This window comes from Somniosus microcephalus, chromosome 12 (assembly GCF_052327205.1).
Source record: "Somniosus microcephalus isolate GS21.2 chromosome 12, FLI_Smic_1.0, whole genome shotgun sequence".
Classification (NCBI taxonomy): Eukaryota; Metazoa; Chordata; class Chondrichthyes; order Squaliformes; family Somniosidae; genus Somniosus; species Somniosus microcephalus.
In genome coordinates this window covers 75,374,486-75,386,809 of record NC_140998.1, presented here as the reverse complement: position 1 = coordinate 75,386,809, position 12,324 = coordinate 75,374,486, and the positions used below count along the sequence as shown (strand labels likewise).

The window sequence follows — 12,324 nt, the reverse complement described above, 5'->3', positions numbered from 1 at the left end:
TAATCTGTACGATATCTATGAACGTACCCAGAACCAGGCACCTGCAAATGCTGCAGCAGGAAAGAACCAAGAACAATTCAAAACAATGTTCCTGACCCAACTCCACTCTTTAGTTAAAACCACCCTGGGCATAGCCGTGAGGCCCATCGATCAGTAGACAGATATAGAGAATAACGTTCAAAGAACCTGGGAGATGGTAAAAGACCAGTTAAAGATGACGTTACCACCCACCACAAAGAAACCAGTGCCAGCGGTGGAGGGATCTAGGTACTATCCCTTTAGGGGACAGTGCTTTAAATGTAAGAAGGAAGGTCACCTAGCAAAACACTGTAGGAGACCCAGACAGTGAAAGGATAATTACTAGTCATAGCCCCTTTAGGGCTACCCCGGATCAGGCGTATTCCACAGACGTTCACTTTCAACTAAAGTTTGAGGTAGCCAAATCCTAAAGACGCTTACTTGGGTCTAAAGGTCCAGATTATCTCTCCCTAAAGGAAAGGAACAACCTGAAAATGTTACTGTCCTCCAGATAGCACTTTTAATAAGTATAGCTAGACTGTAATGTTCCGGATATTATGAGGGTCCGGAAAACTCCCCCAGAATTCTGCAACTCCTCACCAAAGAGTGTACAGAGATTGAGTTCGCGAGTTTGATACAGAAGTATTATGTGAGACAATTCTAAAAATATATAGATTTATTAAAGAACCGCCATATAATTTACAGTTGGTGAGTCAATTGCAACATTGACAGTTCCAAAAAGAGAAAGCTTTACAATTCTATTAGCAGAGAAGCTACTTTCAAATCTTAACTTCGCTAGTTTTTACAGGATATCCACCAAAATCAAATACAGTACCTTGATCCCTGAGGTACAAAGAATTGAAGACTTACAGAACTGGTTCTGAAGCTGAGAATCGCTTTGCCCCTTTAAGCGAGTCTATTATCCCATTTGAGAGTTCAATATTTATACCCTTTTCCAGTGGTATTGACTTTGAAGTTTTCTGCTGATGTAAGCTAATTATCTCTAGTCATTTCTCTGCTGACCCTTGCAGTTCTTACAGTCACCTCAGCTGGTAGTACTACAGAACTATGTCTCTTTAGGTGTTCTAAGTTTACCATAAAAAACGATGTAACTGCAGGTGTGTTTTACTTGATATCATTTTCATGAAGGCAGATGTTTGTTACTTTTATGTGCTCCTTTACGAGGTGTAAATTAAAACACCTTGTACCGGGTAACTATTGTCTTGCTCCCAAAGGTTTAGACTTCCAGGAGCCTCTAACCTTCTGTTTCAGCAAGGCCACTGATTCAGTGTCAACAACTCATCTTATCTCAACAGCCAGAATGCTATCACAGCTTTTTTATCGTTAGGTTTCTAGATTTCCAGACCCAGTTTGTCATGTTTTAATAAGGCCAGAATTCTTTCATAGAATGGTGTCTTTTTCTAAATAGGTTATATTGCTTATTCTTTCACAACAGGCACCGGACCACGATGCAACACATAGATACCTCCCGAGAGATGAAACCAAACCCTCTGGGATGGAACAACAATTGGCGCAGCTAGTTACCCTTCTAAAAAAGGACAAATCCAAGTCCTCTGGGACGGATCAACGATTGGACCAGTTGATAATCCTCATGAAAGCCCAAATTGTCACAGGGGAGATGCAAAATCATTGCACGCAATCGCCAATGCACACCCATTGGGAATGCAAAATCCTATCGTCAATGCAGACCCATTGGAGGGACCCCTCCAAGGAACCACCCTATGACAGGGTTTGGCCCCCAAAGATTGGTCGGAAGTGGGGTTCTGACGTGATGGTAGCGGGAGACCAGTAGTCCTTGTTGTCTTAAAAGGGGGCCAGCAGCAGATTATGCTTATAGGCACTGGCTCAGCCTTTACCATCATCCACACCCCATACCCTGAACGCCATGCAGTGGCGGGCAAAGGTTGTATGGTCCTTAAAGGGTTTAATGGGGATACAACCAGCACGTATTCAGGAAGGACTCTGAACTTCAGTTGGGAGGCCTCACCTGTAAGGTCCCAGCGCCGATGCTGATGACCACCCCCGACGGGAGGGGAATTTTAGGGACTGATGTGTTGGATCAGTATGGTGGGGTAGTAGATTACAATCAGGACTGTGTTTGGATGGGATTGAGAAATAATGCAAAAGTGGTAGAAATTTCAGATGCTCACTCTCTTTTTGCTATTAAAAAGCCATCTGCGTATAATCCTCTGAGGAGCGAAAATGAAGCTGTGGCAAAACGAATTCAGGAACACCTAGCAGTGTTTGCCTCGTGCAAGCATGATTGTGGAAAAATGGCAGGCAAAGAGTCTATTGAGGCACCCCCCCACTCATTCACTAAACAGTACCCCATCCCAAGAGAGAGTCACTCTTACATCCGAGACACCATAAAATCCCTAGTCGAGCAGGGTGTTGTTAGGACAGACACTTTCACAACCAATTCACCCACATGGCCGGTTAAAAAGCCTGATAGCAGCTGACTATTGATTACAGAAAGTTAAATTCTGTAACGCCAGCCTGCTCACCAGTAGTAAGAGAAGCTCCAACCATATTACCTCAAATTCCTGCTGGTTCCAAGTACTTCTCAACCCTCGACATCGCCAAGGGATTCTGGAGTATCCCTGTTAAAAGGGAGGACCAGTACAAATTCGCGTTCACATTTGAGGACCAGAGCTACACCTGGACATGCCTGCCTCAGGGGTTCCACAATGCCCCCATAATCTTCCACAAAAGAATGGCTGCAGTTTTAAAAGACTTTTCCCGCCCTACCTGCTTGCTACAGTACGTAGACGATCTACTGCTGGCAACTGCATGAACTGTTGACATTGTTGGCTCAGGCAGGACTAAAGGTGAATCCCCGTAAGGCTCAGTTGGTAAAAGAACTGGTCACCTTTCTGGGAGTGTCCATTTCTCCAGAGGAATCATCCCCTGACTCCCACAAGGTGGAGATTGTAGTGTATGTACCTTGAAGAAGGAACTATATTCTGCAGCCCCTGTATACTGCAGTACCAGTAGTGACCACCCCTGTATATAAGCCTGTATAATAACTTTGTATAGTAGTTCCAGTTTTGTCTCCATTCAGTAAACACCTGTTATAACCAACTTCTGCAGTCCGTGTCTCAATTACACACGGACGTTACACTGGCGACGAACAGATCCAAACTTACCTACAGTTCTGCACCACCTCACGGGGATCCATCCCTGAAGCGAAGTTGTTAGAGGTCGAGGCCAGAAGGAAGAAATCCAAAAAGAAAAAAAAACCAGAAGAAACGGGCATCGACCGTGGGCAACCGCCCTCTGATTCATCGTATTCGAAGATTTGCACGAGAGGCTGTCGAGAGCTCGGCTTGGTTATCCAGTCTATGGTGTTCCAGCTAATCGGGCTGGTGGCATGTAGTACACTGATCCTTCCTGGGCTGCGGCGGGCTAGAGCTCGATCGGGTGGCTTTTCAACGGGGCCGAGCAGCGTTGTCGGGAAGAGGAGAGAGAGAGAGCGAGAGAGAGCGAGAGAGAGCGAGAGAGAGCGAGAGAGAGAGGAGCACACAGGGCGCGGCCGGTGCTATGAAGCCGGGCAGCGTACAGACCCGAGAAGAGGGAGGAAAGTGTCCCATAGGGTCTGCTCTGACGACGGGAACAGTAATTAAAATTAAAGAAATTAGAAGCGCAGAAAGCCACGAGGAGCTGCAGTTTGCCACGGGGACCGCGGAGAGCGGCGTTGGCAGCAGCGCGGGGAGGAAGTGCGCGAAGACCATAGGGCGTCGCCATCAAGGCATAAAAATGGCAGCAACAGCGCTAGCAGCAGCGGAAAAGACAGAAAGCGCGGGAGGCGCCATCTTAATCCAGTGGGGAAGAAGGCAAAGTGCGGGAGGTGCCATTTTGTTCAATCGGGGAAGAAGGCAAAGCACGGGAGGCGCCATCTTAGATCTCCAAGATGCCGAAGACTGGCAATATCACTGCCTTCGATAATGCAACAGAAGACTGGACCACGTATGTGGAAAGAGTCGAAGTATATTGCAAGGCAAATGAAGTAGCCGATGAGAAAAAGGCATCGGTACGACTAAATTTAATGGGCGCAAGAACGTATGGCCTATTGCGGAACCTGATCACTCCAGTCAAACCGATGGCGAAGAGTTTTAATGAAATTGTTGATATCCTACAGGAACACCTAAATCCTACACCGCTGCGGATAGCAGAAAGATTTAAATTCCACAAGAGAAATCAGCATAAAGATGAGAGCAATGCTGATTACCTTACGGAACTACGCAAGCTATCAAAGCACTGCCAGTTCGGAGCAGGACTGGCAGATACCCTACGGGACAAATTTGTCTGTGGACACCTGAGTGAAGGAACCCAGAAGAGGTTACTCTCAGAGAAAGAGCTGACGCTAGATAAGGCTTTCAGCGTGGCAGTATCGTACGAAGCAGCAGCAAGGGGAGCTGCAGAAATACAGCAAAAGCCACAGGAATACGGCACCCATGAAATGACACGGGGATTTGAAAAATGTTATCGCTGCGGCAGAACAACCCATGACCAGAAGGACTGCTGGTCCAAGGGACAAAACATGCAGGCAATGCGGAAAGATGGGACACATTGCACGAGTTTGCAGGTCCGGGAAGAAGACTAACGACAACAAAAAGACTACTAAGGAAAAGTACAGGAAAATACAAAAGATGATGGACAGTAGTTCCGAAGACCAGAAGAGCGATAGTGAATCCGGGAACAAGAGACTAAGCTGTCTCAAACTACACAACATAATCACAAAAGAGGATCACCGAACCATTTGGGTCACCCTCACGATAGCAGGGTCCCAAGTCAAAATGGAATTGGATACAGGATCAGCCCTGACTGTCATGAATCGACGAGACTACGAGCGGCTATTCTCACACATACCCTTGAAAGACATCCATTGTCTTGAAGACATATACGGGGCAGAAAGTATACCCCAAGAGGGAAAATAAGGGTGCCTGTCGAATACAACGGCAAGGAAATACAGAAATTGTATCTGTACATACTGCAAGATGGTGGACCACTGTTATTGGGACGTGAATGGATCAGAAAGATAAGTTTAGACTGGCACTCCATTCAGGCACTGACGGTGGCTGGTAAAAAGGATGACGACGTCACACCTGGACGATTGTCAAAAAATCTTGGCTAACGCTAAAGAGGTATTTCAACAAGAACTGGGAACTCTTAAAGGCGTAACCCCCTCGATAAAAATAGAAGAGAATGCAATTCCCAAGTTTTTCCAAAGCAAGACCGGTACCGTATGCAATTCACCCAGCCATCGAGGCAGAGCTGGAGAATCTGGAGAATGCAGGCGTGCTAACTAAGGTAGACTGGAGTGAGTGGGCGACACCCATCGTTCCTGTCATGAAGAAAACGTTAAACAATAAGTCTGAGGAGCCAAGGAAGGTTCGCATCTGTGGGGACTTCAAGGTGACTGTGAACCCAGTCCTTCACACAGTACAGTATCCTCTTCCGAGGATAGAAGATATTTTCGCCTCACTATCTGGAGGGAAACATTTTACAAAAATTGACCTAGCGCAAGCATATTTGCAGATGGAGGTTGAAGAATCCTCTAGGAAATATCTCACGATAAACACTCACAAAGGTCTTTACCAGTATAAATCGACTGGTATTCGGAGTTGCATCAGCTCCGGCTATATGGCAAAGAGCGATGGAACAAGTCCTGCAAGGGATTCCGGGGACTCAGTGTTACTTGGACGACATCCTAGTGACGGGTGAAAATGACAGTGAACACCTTGCCAACCTAGAGCAGGTGCTCACTAGACTAAGAGAACATGGGCTACGAGACAATCGCCCCAAGTGCGAGTTTTGTAAGAAACAAATATTGTATTTTGGCCACGTGATTGAAGAAGAGGGGTTACATAAGTCCCCTGACAAAATTGAAGCGGTAGTTAAGGCTCCAGCGCCTGAAAATGTGTCGCAACTGAGGTAATTCCTCGGATTGGTGAATTACTACCATAAGTTTATGCCGAATTTGTCCACAATTCTGCACCCACTGAACGCCCTGCTACAAACTGGAGTAGCATGGAAATGGAGCGATGAATGTAAGCGGGTCTTTCAGAAGTGTAAAGGCCTGATCACTTCAAGAGAAGTATTGGCTCACTACAACCCATCACTACCGATAAGACTGGCGTGTGATGCGTCTCCTACGGCATTGGAGCGGTACTGTCACATAAATCCCTTGACGGTTCAGAGAGGCTGATAGCTTTTGCGTCACGCTCGTTAACTGCAGCCGAGCGTAACTACGCCCAGATTGACAGAGAGGCCCTCAGCCTGGTGTGGGGGGTGAAGAAGTTCAATCACTACCTGCACGGACAGAAATTTACTCTACTAACTGATCATCAACCTCTTGTCTCCATTTTCAACCCTAAGAAGGGCGTCCCGATAATGACAGCACAATGGCTACAGAGGTGGTCCCTTTTCCTAGGGGCACACCAATATGACATCGAGTACAAAGGAACTAAACAGCATGGGAATGCTAATGGATTGTCGCGCCTACCGTTGCCGACGGTGGAAGAAGCACCTGCAGTGGATCCTGTGGAGATATTCCACTCGACCATAGTCGAATGTCTACCTGTGATGAATGCAAACATAGAAAAGTAAACACGAAATGACCCGACACTCTCCAGGGTCTATGATTTAACGGTGAAGGGATGGCCAGCACATGGCGAACCACTGTTGCCAGCATTCTCGCCGAGAAGAGAACAGCTGTCAGTGTGCCGAGGAACCTTGATGTGTGGATCCAGAGTAGTAATTCCACCCAAATTGAAGGATAGAGTGCTTAATGAGCTTCATGAGGGTCATCTGGGAGGGGTAAAAATGAAGAACTTAGCCAGAGCGTTTGTGTGGTGGCCGGGAATCGATAGAGAAATTGAAGAGATGACCAAGAGCTGTACAGGATGCCAGAAGGTCCAAAACGCCCCACCACAAGCCCCTCTACATCCATGGGAGTGGCCCTCATCTCCATGGCAAAGGGTACACATTTATTTTGAGGGTCCATTTATGGACTCGATGTTTTTAATTGCGGTGGATGCACATTCAAAGTGGCCGGAGGTAATAAAAATGTCCTCAACCACCACAGAAAAAACTAACTATCACAGTCTTACGAACCATATTCGGCAGAAATGGGCTGCCTGAACAGATTTGCTCCGACAATGGACCACAGTTTGTGTCTGAAGAGTTCCGGAGGTTCTTAAAGAACAATGGTGTTAAGCATTACACATCCACCCCATATCATCCAGCCACCAATGGATTGGCTGAGAGGTACGTTCAAACATTCAAGAAGGCTATCAAAGCAATGTGTAATGAAGACATACCCCTACAACACAAGGTGGGTAACTTCTTGTTTGCCTACCGGAATGCGACACATGCGGTTACCAACCAAACTCCAGCCATGATGTTCTTCAATCGAAGACTAAGATGCCGCTTGGATTTGGTTAAGCCAAACATCAGAAGAGATGTGGAGAACAGGCAGTTTCAGAATATGAATGAAAGGCCAACCAGGAGTTTTAAGATAGGTCAACCAGTTTTGGCCCAGGACTACCGCACAGAGAAATGGCAGCCAGGAACGATCTGCACACGGCAAGGACCTCTAATGTATACCATGGACGTTGGAGAGAGCATTGTAAGATGCCATGCTGACCAGATTCTAGAGTCACTGGAAAACATCAAATCTACACCACGATCCTATACACCTGGTGATGAAACCGAAGTACCAATTGCATCTACCTCAGAATTGGTGATATTGGAAGCAGACGAACCAAACAACGACGTTGATCCCGAATCAACTTTGCCAGAAGAACCTGATACCCCAAAGAGGCGTTATCCAGACAGAATCAGGAAGCCTCCTCAAAGACTGAATTTATAATTGATTAACTTCAGCTAATGTATATAGCAACTGTAATTGTAAATGTTATTTAATTATTAATCGAATGTTATGTACTGTTTAGCTAAAAGGGGAGGAATTGTAGTGTATGTACCTTGAAGGAGGAACTATATTCTGCAGCCCCTGTATACTGCAGTACCAGTAGTGACCACCCCTGTATATAAGCCTGTGTAGTAACTTTGTATAGTAGTTCCAGTTTTGTCTCCATTCAGTAAACACCTGTTATAACCAACTTCTGCAGTCCGTGTCTCAATTACACACAGACGTTACAGAGATAATACAGCGACTACCATTACCCACTTCCAAAACAGCCCTACGATCATTCTTGGGTTTGTTGGGGTACCAAAGGAAATTTATCCCAGGCTTTGCAGAGTGCGCAAAGCCCCTGTATGATTTGATAAAACTGCAGGGTGGTGACATACGCCCAGCATGGACTGATGCTCATACCCAGTCCGTGGCCAAATAAAAAACTGCAGTGATACAGGCCGCATGTCTGATTCCTCCGGATCCCACGCAGCACCTTCCATTTGGAGGTCGGGGCCACAGAACAAAGCCTCACCGCAGTTCTGTGCCAAACGCGAGCTGATCGATTACAGCCCATTGCATATGCGTCTCGAATCCTGCAGGGGGCAGAAAAGACATATACCGCGTGAGAGTGCCACCTACTGGCCGTCTTCTGGGCGGTACATCATTTTACCTTTATTTCTGGGCTACAAGCGACCATCCTTCACAGCACTCACAAGCCTCTGAACTTACTGATGAAACCTGGAGATTCGCTAGTTTCCTCGCAGCGCCTCAGCAAATGGACATTGGAATTTATGGAAAGAGACATTGGTATCATTTCCAAACCCACCACATTGCTGCCACAATTTCTGGTTTATGAGGGGTAACCGCATGAATGTCCGCTACCCCTGATTAACTTTGAGACCCATCCTGTGCAGAAAGAGCCCATACAGGGAGCCCCAGATGTCTACATCGATGGGTCCTCATATCACATCGAGGGATCCCCCCACACCGGGTATGTTGTGGTATTGCCAGAGAGAACCATCCAGCGACGATGCAACCGACAGTCCTCACAATATGCAGAAATCGACACACTTCTAACCGCCGTGAAAGAAACCTCAGATAGACCCGTGAATATTTGGTCCAATAGTGCCTATGCTATAAACACTATGCTCTCCTTGCCCCTATACCACAAAAATGACTACCGTACAATAGACGGTAAGGCCCTGGTCCATGGGCCCTGGTTATGCCCGCTCTGGTCATACCTTAAACAGCGATCCCAGCCCTGCTTCATAGGAAAGATAGCAGCCCATAGAAAAGGGGGTCCACATAGTGAGGGAAATTCCAGAGCAGACAGAGCAGCCAAGGACGCTGCGATTGATGGGGAGATAGAGGATATAGTTGTTGTGCCCTGTAATGCTGTTAGCAAGAGCTCCCCAACAGATCACCTAGATTTTAAATCCCTGCAGCAGCAATACTGGCCAAATGCCGTTGTAAGCACCTGGCACGAAGAAGGCAGATCCCTTCCTCAACCGACAGCCTGGACCCCCAGTACCATACAAACCACTGCCTCTGACAGACCCCTTCCCCAACCGACAGCCTGGGCCCCCAATACAATACTAGGCACTGCCCCTGACAGGCCCCTTCCTCAACCGACAGCCTGGGCCCCCAATACAATACTAGGCACTGCCCCTGACAGGCCCCTTCCTCAACCGACAGCCTGGGCCCCCAATACAATACTAGGCACTGCCCCTGACAGGCCCCTTCCTCAGCCGACAGCCTGGGCTCCCAATACCACACTAGCCACTGCCCCGACTCAGCGGAACAGTTGCTGATGTTCAAAAGAAAGCCATACGCCTGCCCGGTGGGGCGTGTTCCACCAGAATGGGTCAGAAACTGCTCTCCCTCTTTCACTCCCACCCCACGGCAGGGCACTATTCGGCCCTGGTGACCTTCTAAAAGGTAGCATCCACAGTTTGGTGGCCTTCCATGAGGGAAACAATCAACCTATATGTGGCACGATACTTACCGTGCCTGCAGCACAATCCTCCCACGTGCACTAACTGAGCCTTGCTTCAAAGCGCGCCCCCACCTCAAGGGTCATGGACTTACCTCCAGATAGACTTCATTGGGCCACTTCCACAGGCACAAGGCAATTTTCGGCATGCCCTAGTCGTGGTGGATCAATTCACTAAATGGATCGAAGCATTCCCCTGCTGCTCCAACACTGCAATCACGGCAGCCAAAACACTATTAAATCATGTGTTTTGTAGGTGGGGAGTACCGGTACAAGTGGAGTGATCAAGGTTCGCACTTTTAAGATTTTTACCCACCTACAGGAAATGTTGGGGATAAAACACAAAGTACATATTGCTCACCACCCCCAGTCATCCGGAGGGTCAAAAATGGGAACAAGACCCTCAAGTTAATGTTAAAAAAATTGTGTGTGGGCCACCCCACTCAATGGGCTAACATGCTGTCAATGTACTTAATGGCAATGAGGTCCACACCTCATAAAACAACAGGAGTCTCCCCATATCAGGCCTTGATGGGGAGACTCATGAGAACGCCAGGCCAGCTAACACTAACGGGGATGAGCCCCTTTACAATGGAACCATGTAGTTCCAAGTGGCTGGAACAAGTGGTAGATCACACTGATCAGATGAATCGATTTGTGGCCACGAAATTGGGGAAGTCAAAAAGACAAATCTTTGACAAGAAAGTATGTCCCTTAGAGTATCAGGTGGGGGAACACCATAATGATTCCAAATTATGGGAAAATGAAGTGTGCCTTTGAGCCCAGGTGGTGGGGACCACATACGATTAGACTGATTGAACCCCGCGGTTTATTTAATTCAGTTACCCAGGAAAAAGGGCGTTACGTACAAGAAATTGTATCATATTTGTAGTGTATGTACCAGTTTACCTTTAAGGGAACTATAGAATGTAACCGTTCGCCTTTAAGAGCACTACTTTAGGTGTGGCACTATTTGTTGGCTCATGTATACTGTAATACCGATAGTGACCACACCAGTATATAAGGGTTGTGATACGTTAACTAGGGCAGAATCGCCTGAACCTCTGAATAGTAAAGACCTGTTTTGTTGTTAATCTTGGAGTCTGTGTATTATTTACAATACAAACCACAGACTTTACAATGGCGACGAGGCCGATCGTACCCTGCGGCAACAGTAGTTCCTAAGCAACTAAGGAGCGTCGAAGTGAGGCACCCGCCCTCGTCGTTCTGCTGGGTGAAAACTCGAGGCTGCAGCGATAGCAAAGAGGAAGATTTTGGCAGTGAAAACTTCCATCTGCAACAGGCACTGACGGTCCCTTCTGCCACAGTGAGGAGCGAGCCGATCGACAAGAGAGGCAAGGCTGCCACGGACTGTGAGTAAGGGAACAGTAAAAGAAAATAAGGAAGGAGTAAAACCAGAGGATAAGGGCGGTACACTCGACCACGGTCGAGGGGGAAAGGAGCCAGACAAAGTCGGGTCCAGAGGCGCTGAGACCGGGAGCAGGCCGGGTGAGACAGAGCCGAGAAATCGGGAATTGGCCGAGAGCCAGTTCAGAGGCTGTAACTGTCCGCCGTCATCGGGGGTACCCGGAGCCGGTTGCCTGCCGCGGGAAGGAGAGCGCTGAAGCCGACGCGCGGGCTGGGGATCTGAAAGCCAGCGGAGAGCGCTGAAGCCGACGCGCGGGCTGGGGATCTGAAAACCAGCGGAGAGCGCTGAAGCCGACGCGCGGGCTGGGGGTCTGAAAGCCAGCGGAGAGCGCTGAAGCCGACGCACAGGCTGGGGACCGGTAGCCAGCGGCCGTCGCCCGCGGGGGGAAAGTGTACCCCTCCCGCCAGGGGAAGAAGCGGGAAACCGCCATTGCCGTGGGCGGGGAGAAAAGAGCGCGGGGAAAACCGCCATTAAAGTGGGCGGGGAGAGCCGAGAAGCGCGGGAAAGCCGCCATTTTTCGCGGGAAAACCGCCGGGGAAGAAGACAGAAGCGGGAAACCACCATCTTAGAAAAACAATAATAAGTAAAGAAATACTTGTGTTGTTCTCGAGAAGAGAAGAAGATGCCTAAGCGAGGAAATATTAATGATTTTGATGTTGAGATAGAGGACTGGGCCACGTATGTGGAACGCATAGAAATATATTGCAAAGCCAACGAAATTGAGGATGACGACAAGGCAATAACTTTGTTAAATTCGATGGGAGCAAAAACATATGGGCTCTTGAAACATCTAATAGCACCAGTTAAACCAGTGGACCAGACCTTCGAAGAGATCGTAGCAGTGCTGAAGGATCACTTGAACCCCACACCGTTGATGCTGGCTGAACGATTTAAATTTTACGCAAGAACCGAGAGGAAAGATGAAAGCAATGCGGAATACTTAGT

At 47.8% G+C, this 12,324-nt stretch overlaps 1 pseudogene; it reads left to right on the top strand.

The window, feature by feature from the left end:
- Positions 1–8,987: 8,987 nt before the first annotated feature.
- Positions 8,988–10,362, top strand: LOC147109320 (uncharacterized; annotated as a pseudogene).
- Positions 10,363–12,324: the final 1,962 nt, after the last annotated feature.